Here is an 11,423-nt window from a genome sequence, read left to right on the forward strand (position 1 = left end):
GGAGAAGTTACTCAGTTTTCCTGGGTCTCTCCTGTTTATACATGTAATTAAATTTTTGGTTGATTTTCCCCTGCTAATCTGTGTATGTTATTTTAATCTTAGGCTAGCCAGAAGAACCTAGAAGGGTAGAAAAAATTTCTTCCTCCCTGACAGCTGGCAACAGGACATGATGCAACTTTACTGGCTGGACACTCCTCGCCCCAAAGCTGTTGCAGTTAAGAGACCTTGGGACAACCTGAAAAAAGCCAGCAGGAGGTGAGAATTCTTGCTATATATATCAGGCTGTCTGCAGAGCCTATTGAAAAGAGTTTTTCTCTTTTCTAAAAAAATTCGATTTAGCAGGAAAAAATATTGATATTTTTAGAGCTAGTTTCTTAAGACTTGGTGACTCAGTTTCAAGTTTATCAGAGTGCTCTTAAGTTGCGGATCTGTTTCCTCCCAGAGATGGTCTCTGTTTCTCTTTGTCTCTGTCTTTTGTGTCACTTAGCATAAGGAGGAAAACCTTCGGTCTGATTAGGTTTTCCTTTCATCTTGTTCATTGTTGTAAGAGCTTGGCTTGTTGGTTGATGAGAAAACTCTCTCTAATCTCTGTCATCCTGAAGGTACCCAAAGTAGTGTGCATTTGGCAGATAGACTGGGATTCTAAGCATCTCTTTATCAGCTCTCAGAAGAGTTCGCCATAAGAGGTCCCAGTCCCTATGGGGTCTTTGTCATATCAATATTTATTGCTTTGTTAACGATGCAACAAAGGTCTTTGTTTTATCAGGCTATTCTGGGGCGTGGACTTTCTGGATCTGGTGAGGGCTGTGTCCTTTGCATTCTTGTAGGAATGCCTCGCGTGTCTTCTTGGTTTGAGTCACTGTTAAGCTCACTCATCAATGGCCAGGTGATGTATCTTTTGAATTAGGAGAAAATTGCATTGCAATTGAATATTCAACCACACCATTTTAATTTTTTGTCATTGGAAGGCAGTTATTGTTTTAAACTAATTCTTTTACAAAAACACTTCATCTTCAGGATTTGTAGAAAGGACTTTTTAGCAGATATAGGTTTCTGATAATGTTTAGATTGTATCACTGAACTAGATAAGTAATGACAGAACTTAATGGGAAACCTGATGGCTTCATAAAACTGCTAAAAGAAGATCAGGTTCAACAAAAATTAGTTACATAGAACTTAATGAACTGATGAATATGATTATAAATTTTATAACTTTTGTCTGAAATATTGCTGTCTTTTAAAAATCTTTGTTTTCTAGATATAAGGAAACTTTTCCTCTTATACTATGATTTACAACAATTTGTTTAACTATACCTTTGTAAGCAGAACTGAAACATTTTTTCCCTATATAATCCCTCTAGAATTTAGAAACTCTTAGTTAAGTACTCTTATTTTCATGCCAATATAGTTATTTGCATACGTTTACTAAGAATCTGTTCTCAGTGTAACAGGACACAATTGGAAACATTGATTATAAACATGGCTTTGACAGGAATGTCATATTTGAGAATATGTACATAGTCAGATATGACCAAATGGCCTTATGGAACTAGATTGAGTTTATGGAGCCATAAAGCCCCTTGGAAAAAGAGCATGGTGTCTTGCAGGCAAGCCTGATGGCAAGTTCTTGGCCTGGTTTCCTGGCCTTGAGAGGCATTTAAAAACTTCAATCTGGAAATTCCATATGAAAAATTCCAGTAAAGCAGATTCAAAAGAGCTTATTTGGTCAATTGCTATTCTTGCTGGACTTATGTAAATAATCAAGCCAAGTTTAATGAGACTAAACTTATTTTGCAAGTAAATTAGTCTTAATTTGTCTTTGGTAGAAATGAGGGTGATTCTAAAGAGAAAAAAAAAATTGCTTCAGCAGAAACTTAATATACAGTTGTGGATGTTGTTTTGTTGTTCAGTCACTCAGTCGTGTCCAAATGACTCTTTGTGATCCCATGGACTGCAGCACGCCAGGCCTCCCTGTCTTTCACCATCTCCCAGAGGCTGCTCAAACTCATGTCCATTGACTGAGTGATGCCATCCAACTATCTCATCCTTTGTTGTCCCCTTCTTCCCCTGCCTTCAATCTTTCCCAGCATGGAGGTCTTTTCTAATGAATCAGCTCTTCACATCAGGTGGGCCAAAGTATTAGAGTTTCAGCTTCAGCATCAGTCCTTCCAATGAATATTCAGGACTGATTTCCTTTAGGATGGACTGATATGATCACCTTGCAGTTACGGAAATTAGATTGTTAAAAAAAAAGTTTGGGAGTACAAGTGTTAGCAAAAGTGAGAGAGAAGAAGGCAGGCTCACTTATGTAGTAGCAGTGGGGGGTATAAATTGCCTCAATTCTTTTAAAAGATGGTTTGACAGTATCTGTTCAAAGAAATATGTGCATAGTCCCTGACACAGCCATTCCTCGTCTAGGATTCCTTTTGCAGAAACACTTGCAGATGTGCACAAAGATTATTGTACAAGAATTGTATTCAATGCTGTTCCTATTTAGGAAGATTGGAAACAACCCAAATGCATGCCAATAGCATTAAACACTCATGATACTTCTGTACAATGGGACCTGAAGGTGACGTAAGGAGAAGCCGCTCTGCACGTATTGATATGGAATGATGTCCATGATTGAGAGCCAAGTTTTTTGAAAAAAGTAAAAGTGAAAAGGCATTATGTATGTTCTTATTTCAATTTATAAGTACTCTAAAGATCTGTAATAGTATGCACTAAAAAATAATATTTGGACAAGTATAAACCAAGCAGTGTTTATTTCTAGGGTTTATAGGGACTTCTACTATTTTATGGCATATACTTTGTAATTTTTATTACAGTCATGTGTTATTTTTATTATCAGAGATAACAATAATGGTTTTTAAAATAAGAAAAAAATATTGATCAGAAAAAAATACTGCACGCTCATTCTTAAAGACAACTAATACCAGGAAGCTTTTGATTTTTACTCTTAAAACTTAGTCTGTTCCTCTGATCAAGTTTGCACACCAGTGACTAAATTTGGAGGAAAGAATTTTCTTTACTGCTTCCAATTATATTCTAATTTGTTGTGGAATGCCACTGTCCATTATCATTTACACTCTTGTTTGGCTGGTCCAGGGTCCTGAAAAGGACTGAGTTGGTGACTCATTCTAGCAGTCCCACTTAGTGAGGAACTGTAGGCTGGGGTGAAATAACTTACTGCAGACTTAAACAAGCAGCAAGACTCAAGTCTCCTGACAGCTATTCTAGTCAGAACAAACCCTACTTTGCTCTTTCCATGGCTTTATAATGAAAGCTGTTCAAATGGAGATTTATCTCTTTATTTTGGTGGAATGTCTCAGGGGGTTGATTTGAAAGATGAAATGCATAGTTGCCTTTCAGCTCATGCACAGTCTGGCAAGTCTTCTCATTAGCATTTTCGGCTCAGTCTTTGCCCATCCAGCCCTGGCTTGCTTCCTGGAATGAGTCATGGCTTGAGCGCCAGGGGCTACCTGAGCCTCCTGCCTCTCAATGCTGCTGCCAGCCCCGCCAGCATGGCCTGAATCACACAGCCATCACACACTTCAGTCTCCAGCCTGGGAGATGAGACCTGATTGGCTCTTAGAGAATAGGATGCCAGTTTCTTTCCTGAAGAAACAACAGACTCTGTCTCCTGGAACTGAGCTGTAACATCAGAGCTGTGAGGTGAGGGTCATATCAGCCTGGGCATTTGTTAGAGGTCAGGAGCTTAAGGCCTTGAGTAGTGAACTGAAGGGCTTACACTTTGGGTCCCTTTCCAGTCTCTGGTTTATGAATGTCATCAATTCAAAGAATAAGCAAGACAGACACAACACAATAAAACAGGAAGTGCCCTGAAATTGTCAGCTCATTATGAGAGGTCTCTATATTAGAGATGTCCTCAAACTGGACAACATCCTAAAATTCATATATTTCCAATAACAAGCTGTAAAACTAAAATAAAATGCTAAAAGATTAATACTAAAAACACATTTTTATCAATCCTGGTAGCGCAAAGAATGAATTTGCTTTCTAGGCTTTCATTAGAAAATAACATTTTAAAAGACTGTTTTTTAACAAAAAATTTTTTGATGCAGACTATTTTTTAAAGTCTTTATTGAATTTGTTACAATATTGTATCTGTTTCATGTTTTGCTTTTTGGCCGAGAGGCATGTGTGATCTTAACTCCCTGATCAGAAATCAAACCTGCACCCCCTGCCCTGGAAGTTGAAGTCTTAACCACTGGACCACCATAGAAGTCTCAAACATTGTTGATCTATAAAAGGCACTCAAACAGCAGGCAACCAAAACGGAAAACTAGAGAGGTATGTCAGACTGTTAATGAATATATGATGTTGTTTACATGAATGTTGTAATGTCAGTGGTATTGTTCACAATCTAAATCCAAATCTAAAATTGGTATTTTAGATTTCGGATTTTCTTCCTTTTTCACTCTAAATAAACATTCATTTGGTAGCAATTTCATGCTCTTTTTCTTAAAGAGAGACTCCTAAATTGCATACACATCATTCCCCTACGAAATATGGACCAACTTCTGTAGGTCTTCTTGCTGATACCCAGCACTGTGTGTCCAGCACTGGCCAGGCATCTCCAACACTGTCATCGTCTACAAGATCATTATCTCCTTCAGTTCAGTTCAGTTCAGTCGCTCAGTCGTGTCCGACTCTTTGCGACCCCATGAATCGCAGCACACCAGGCCTCTCTGTCCATTACCAACTCCCAGAGTTCACTCAGAGTCGTGTCCATCAAGTCAGTGATGCCATCCAGCCATCTCATCCTTAGTTGTCCCCTTCTCCTCCTGCCCTCAATCCCTCCCAGCATCAGAGTCTTCTCCAATGAGTCAACTCTTCGCATGAGGTGGCCAAAGTGCTGGAGTTTCAGCTTTAGCATCATTCCTTCCAAAGAAATCCCAGGGCTGATCTCCTTTAGAATGGACTAGTTGGATCTCCTTGCAGTCCAAGGGACTCTCAAGAGTCTTCTCCAACACCACAGTTCAAAAGCATAAATTCTTTGGCGCTCAGCCTTCTTCACGGTCCAACTCTCACATCCATACATGACCACTGGAGAAACCGTAGCCTTGACTAGACGGACCTTAGTCGGCAAAGTAATGTCTCTGCTTTTGAATATGCTGTCTAGGTTGGTCATAACTTTTCTTCCAAGGAGTAAGCATCTTTTAATTTCATGGCTGCACTCACCATCTGCAGTGATTTTGGAGCCCCAAAAAATAAAGTCTGACACTGTTTTCACTGTTTCCCCATCTATTTCCCATGAAGTGATGGGACTGGATGCCATGATCTTCGTTTTCTGAATGTTGAGCTTTAAGCCAACTTTTTCAGTTTCCTCTTTCACTTGCATCAAGAGGCTTTTTAATTCCTCTTCACTTTCTGCCATAAGGGTGGTGTCATCTGCATATCTGAGGTTATTGAGATTTCTCCCGGCAATCTTGATTCCAGCTTGTGTTTCTTCCAGTCCGGGGTTTCTCATGATGTACTCTGTGTAGAAGTTAAATAAGCAGGGTGACAATATACAGCCTTGGCGTACTCCTTTTCCTATTTGGAACCAGTCTGTTGTTCCATGTCCAGTTCTAACTGTTGCTTCCTGGCCTGCATACAGATTTCTCAAGAGGCAGGTTAGGTGGTCTGGTATTCCCATCTCTTTCAGAATTTTCCACAGTTGATTGTGATCTACACAGCCAAAGGCTTTGGCATAGTCAATAAAGCAGAAATAGATGTTTTTCTGGAACTCTCTTGCTTTTTCCATGATCCAGCAGATGTTGGCAATTTGATCTCTGGTTCCTCTGCCTTTTCTAAAACCAGCTTGAACATCAGGAAGTTCACAGTTCACATATTGCTGAAGCCTGGCTTGGAGAATTTTGAGCATTACTTTACTAGCATGTGAGATGAGTGCCATTGTGTGGTAGTTTGAGCATTGTTTGGCATTGCCTTTCTTTGGGATTGGAATGAAAACTGACCTTTTACAGTTCTGTGGCCACTGCTGAGTTTTCCAAATTTGCTGGCATATTGAGTGCAGCACTTTCACAGCATCCTCTTTCAGGATTTGAAATAGATCTACTGGAATTCCATCACCTCCACTAGCTTTGTTCATAGTGATGCTTTCTAAGGCCCACATGACTTCACATTCCAGGATGTCTGGCTCTAGGTGAGTGATCACACCATCGTGATTATCCGGGTCATGAAGATCCTTTTGTACAGTTCTTCTGTGTATTCTTGCCATCTCTTCTTAATATCTTCTGCTTCTGTTAGGTCCATACCATTTCTGTCCTTTATCGAGCCCATCTTTGCATGAAATGTTCCCTTGGTTTCTCTAATTTTCTTAGCAAGTGTGTATTGCTTCTTACCCTGAAAGAGCAGTCACATCTATTACCTTGGATATAGTGTAGAGACTATGGATGACTTAAAGCATCTCTTAGTTACTTAAACTCTCTGTGCCTTAGTTTTCTCATCTGTGAAACGAGGATAAGCCTAATGTCTACTTTGTAGGATCACTGTGAGGGGTAAATGAATTGATATCTGTAACGTGCTTAGAACTGTAAGAGCTGGCTGTGACTTTATTTTCTTCTTTGCCCATGAATGTGCGCTTCACAATATGCAGTAGCATAAGACCTCAGACTTTCTTCAGCTTTTTCTCCCTCCTCCCCTCAGTATCGGGGGTTTGGAGGAGAGATGAGAGATTCGTAGTGGCAGGACTCATATGAAAGGCAGCAAAATCTTCTTCAAACAGGAAATCAACAGATAAGGTAAAAATTCATATCCAGAAATCACAATGGAAGCATATTATCCAGAAAAGTGTACTTATGGAGACAAACTCTAGAAGAAATGGCTGAAAGATTTGAAAGTTGTGGCCTCTGAAGAGGTAAGAACAGACGGAGCTGGAAATTAGTTTTTTCATCATAAGTTTTGACTCTTTTAAATATGTACTTATGTAACTTTGCTTTTTTTACTTTTAAATATTTTTAAGATGTTACAAATATTTGGCTAAAAATATCCTTTCAAAGCATTCTTTTGATTGGAAGAACTGGGTTTTTTTTCTCCTGATGTGATAACAATGCTCTTGGTTCCTCTTTGTAGTCATTTTAATAAGAAAAATTAATAAGCAGCAAATTGCAACAAAAAGGAAGAGGGTTTGTTTAGGTAAATCACAAGTAAGCTTTCCCTTGTGGAAGCCTTTGCTTAATTGGGCTGCAGCTGGTGCTAATTTATTCCCTTCACTGTATCTCATTTTAGTCTTGCATGTGTATTTGCCTGTGTTTGTGTTTTAAGCTTCACATAATTTGAGGCTTTCATTTGATGGCATGAATTTGGATACAACTGGGAACTGCTCATGAGAAGCTTATCCTAAAGTAGAATTTACTCTTTTGTTATGGCTGTTTTGAGGTATACCTGGCAGCCACTGATTGTAATTGGAGTACAGCTGGAATGAACTAGGTCATGCTGCTGCTGCTGCTGCTAAGTTGCTTCAGTCGTGTCCAACCCTGTGTGACCCCATAGATGGCAGCCCACCAGGCTCCCCCGTCCCTGGGATTCTCCAGGCAAGAATACTGGAGTGGGTTGCCATTTCCTTCTCCAATGCATGAAAGTGAAAAGTGAAAGTGAAGTCGCTCAGTTGTGTCCGACTCTTGGTGACCCCATGGACTGCAGCCCACCAGGCTCCTCCATCCATGGGATTTTCCAGGCAAGAGTACTGGAGTGGGGTGCCATTGCCTTCTCCGCTACATGATCATACTTGATCTTAGTTTTCCTTTCTATTATTCTCTCAGTTCCTACCCTCCCACTCCTCTATTTGGTATTCAAGCATGAAAGAAGCTCTGATTGGCTGGTTACTAGGCACACTGGTTCACTGGGCATGACAATCAATGCTTGAGCTAGAAAAGGTAGCATCCTGGGCACAACATGGAGCAGGAATTGGCTTTGAAAAATGGAGAGTAACATCTGGGCAGATTTTTCTTGTGCCTGGGAGTGTTTCTGCTGGGTCTGCTGGACACAAATTGCATTTCATTATCATCTAACAAGTGGCATCCGTCATGGTCCCATCTCTCCTTGGCTCACAGGAAGGATCAGTGAACAGAACATATTGTTGTTGATTTTGTTCAGTCTAGGTACAAGAGGAAGATTTCATTTTATTACTGAATTGCAAGTCATGCTTGCAGCCAAAATTAATCACTTGCTGAAGAGTCTTTCTGTTTAGATTTTACAGAAGCAATACCTGACTTAAAAGGAAAAAAAAGTAATCAGAGCCCAGCTGCCAGCTGTTTTGTAAGGCAAAACGGGATTTTGAGTTTGAGACATATTAACTCATATCAGAAGATACTACAGGGTAAGTTACTCTCTCTATAAGAGATTCATCAATGAAGCATTGAAAGTAACCGTTGAATTCTGAAACATGCCAAATGAAATAAACGTGACACTAAAAGACAAATATGATTCCACTTATATGAGGGACCAAAAGTAGTCAAATTCATAGAGGCGGAAATACATGGTTACCAAGGATGGGGGAGGAGGGAATGAGAAGTTTTTATTCGGTCACAGTTTCTGTTCAGGATGTTGAAAACTTCTGGAAATGGACGGTGGTAATGGGCTCAGACGGTAAAGCGTCTGACTGCATTGTGGGAGACCAGGGTTCGATTCCTCGGTCTGGAAGATCCCCTGGAGAAGGAAATGGCAATCCACTCCAGCACTCTTGCCTGGAAAATCCCATGGAAAGAGGAGCATGGTGGGCTACAGTCCATGGGGTCGCAAAGAGTCAGACACGACGGAGCGACTTCACTCTCACTTTCAATGGCTGCACATCATTGTGAATGTGCCTAATGTCGCCAAATTATACACCTAGAAGTGGTTAAAATGGTAAGTTTAATGTATATTTTACCACAATAACAAAAATACAAAAAAAAAAAAAAAAGGCAGTGTTCCCTGTGTGACACTGGTGCAATCCCAATTATATAAATAGGCATATTATGCAATTTTGTAAAATTCAGAGATATTTACAGCTATAATCCCCAGTCATCCTTTGGCCTTTTTCCCATATTGTTCTTCAAGAAGGGAAATAAAAAGGAAATTTAACCTTATAAACACGGCTGATTTGGGGACTAATCCATAGTCCTCTTGTAACATGGGGTTTATCACAGTCTAATCAATACTTAAGTGCAGAGATTACCAGTAGATTTCAAATTTTCCTCATCCTACTCCTCCTTCGTGGGTGAGGAGATGATGTTTTGGATAAGCGGTAGCTCGTGCTGTCATTGCTACTCTCTTCTGAGGGCGACCAGTCTCCCCAACAGCTGCAGAAAGAATTTCCGCAATAGCTCAGTCAAAGGGGAGCAGTGGGAATTCTGTGGGATTAGAGTGGAATTTGGAGCTCTGGCTGGGAGGCTGGGAGGCTGCGGATGGACACTGAATCTATTTGTTAATGTAATGTTTCCAAAGCACAGCTAATGCTTGCCTGTGTCTCCTTATCTCTGAGCCATCTCCTTCCTGTTGTGCTAATAGGCAGGAACTGCTAGAAGCGTCCCTCCGTTCCTCACGTATCAGAAGGCAGTATCCTTCGGACGCCTGCTGGGAAGCAGTCGGGCAGTCACCGAAGTGAGGACAGCTCACATGCTCAGCTTGAGAAGTCCTCTGCTCCCTCAAAACTGTACATTTGCTCTGTGATGATGATGACCGTCAGAAGAGAAGCAGTCAGATCAATGCATTTTACACTTTCCTCCCCTTAATATATTTAAAATCATGCCTGTCACCCAGAAGAATTTATTGTTTCATTTCTTCTTGAGGTTCTATGACGTTAATATGTCAAACTTAATGGAGAGGAAATACTATGTCTTTTTATATCCAGAGAAAGCACAATCATAGTACTTTTAGCCCAGTGTCCGGTCACACTAGGTGTCATGTTGCAGAAACCATAGCCAATTCTATTCATTTTTCTGCATGTATATAAATATCTTGCTCTAGGGGATAAGGTAAATGCATCAACCTATTCATAGATCATTCTAAATAAATAAGAAAGCATTGCAGGGGGAGATGGGGAGGGAAATCTTAAAACTTGGAAGTGTATTAACTGTGTGTGTGTGTGTGTGTGCGCTCAGTTGATCAGTTGTGTTCAATTCTTTGCAACCCTGTGGACTGTAGCCCACCAGGCTCCTCTGTCCCAGAATTTCCCAGGCAATAATACTGGAGTGGGTTGCCATTTCCTATCCAGGGTATCTTCCCAACCCAGGGATCGAACCCTTGTCTCTTGCATCTCCTGCATTGGCAGGTGGATTCTTTACCACTAGCGCTGCCTGGGAAGCCTGTAGTAACTACATCGTTTTCTAAACTAACTATCATAGAGTTGAGCAAGAATTTTTAATGATTGATAAAGCTTTAAAAATTTGAAGAAAATACAATTGTTTTCTTATATTAAGGGAAAAAAATAGCCAAAACTTGGAAACAAAGAAAAAGGTAACTGCATATCCTTTCTATATCACACTGGAGCAATGTCCAGTGGGCCAACTAAGGAATACCTAGTTCTCTCAGGTGTGATATGTACTTTTATTGGATATTATTTACTATTGATTGTATATGTTAATCTGTAGAAAATGTAAGCAATGAAAATTATTCTTGTCCAATAGCAATACAAATGAATTTGCTCACAGATAAATTGTTTCTGCCTGGTAAAAAAGATCACAACCTAAAGGTCTAAGTTTTGCCCTGTATGATATAACAAATATGTATAATTTAGACATTTATTAAACTATGGTTTTTTAAGTGACTATAGATAATCTGTTTTTCCTATATTCCTTGGAACCAGTTTTGATCTTTCATGAATGAGATAAACAGACCTTTAGTGCATACTCAGGAAATGGCAACCCACTCCAGTATTCTTGCCTGGAAAACTCCATGGACAGAGAAGCCTGGTAGTCTACAGTCCATGGGGTCGCAAAGAGTCGGACACGACTGAGCAACTTCACTTTCACCTTAATTTTGTACAACAGTTATGTTTGTAACCTTGTGAAAATTATACTTTGACACTAGTGTACTCCTCAAGGCCTAAGAAGGCAAGTAACTGACGATCACTGATAATGCTGGTTAGAAGCCAGTGTTCTCAAACACAATCAGTGAGTTCACATGAAACATCAATGTTGTTTGTTTTTCACGATGCCCAAAGTCCAAATGGGTTTTGAATTGCCAGCAACCTGCCTCCGCATTGAACTGAGATATTCCAAATTCACTATCAGAGTGGTCAAGTGGGCTGGAGAGGGGGGAATGAAGTGAAAAGACCACTCGGTCCAGAATTACTAAGTTATCCAGAGTGGGAAGGGTAATTTGCAACCTAAGAGTTATAAACATAAATCCCAAAAGGCATCAACTATGCTGTATAATCTCAAAGACTGGATTCCTATTAATAATTCAACCTCAAATAT

This window comes from Ovis aries, chromosome 7 (genome assembly GCF_016772045.2).
Source record: "Ovis aries strain OAR_USU_Benz2616 breed Rambouillet chromosome 7, ARS-UI_Ramb_v3.0, whole genome shotgun sequence".
Taxonomy (NCBI): Eukaryota; Metazoa; Chordata; class Mammalia; order Artiodactyla; family Bovidae; genus Ovis; species Ovis aries.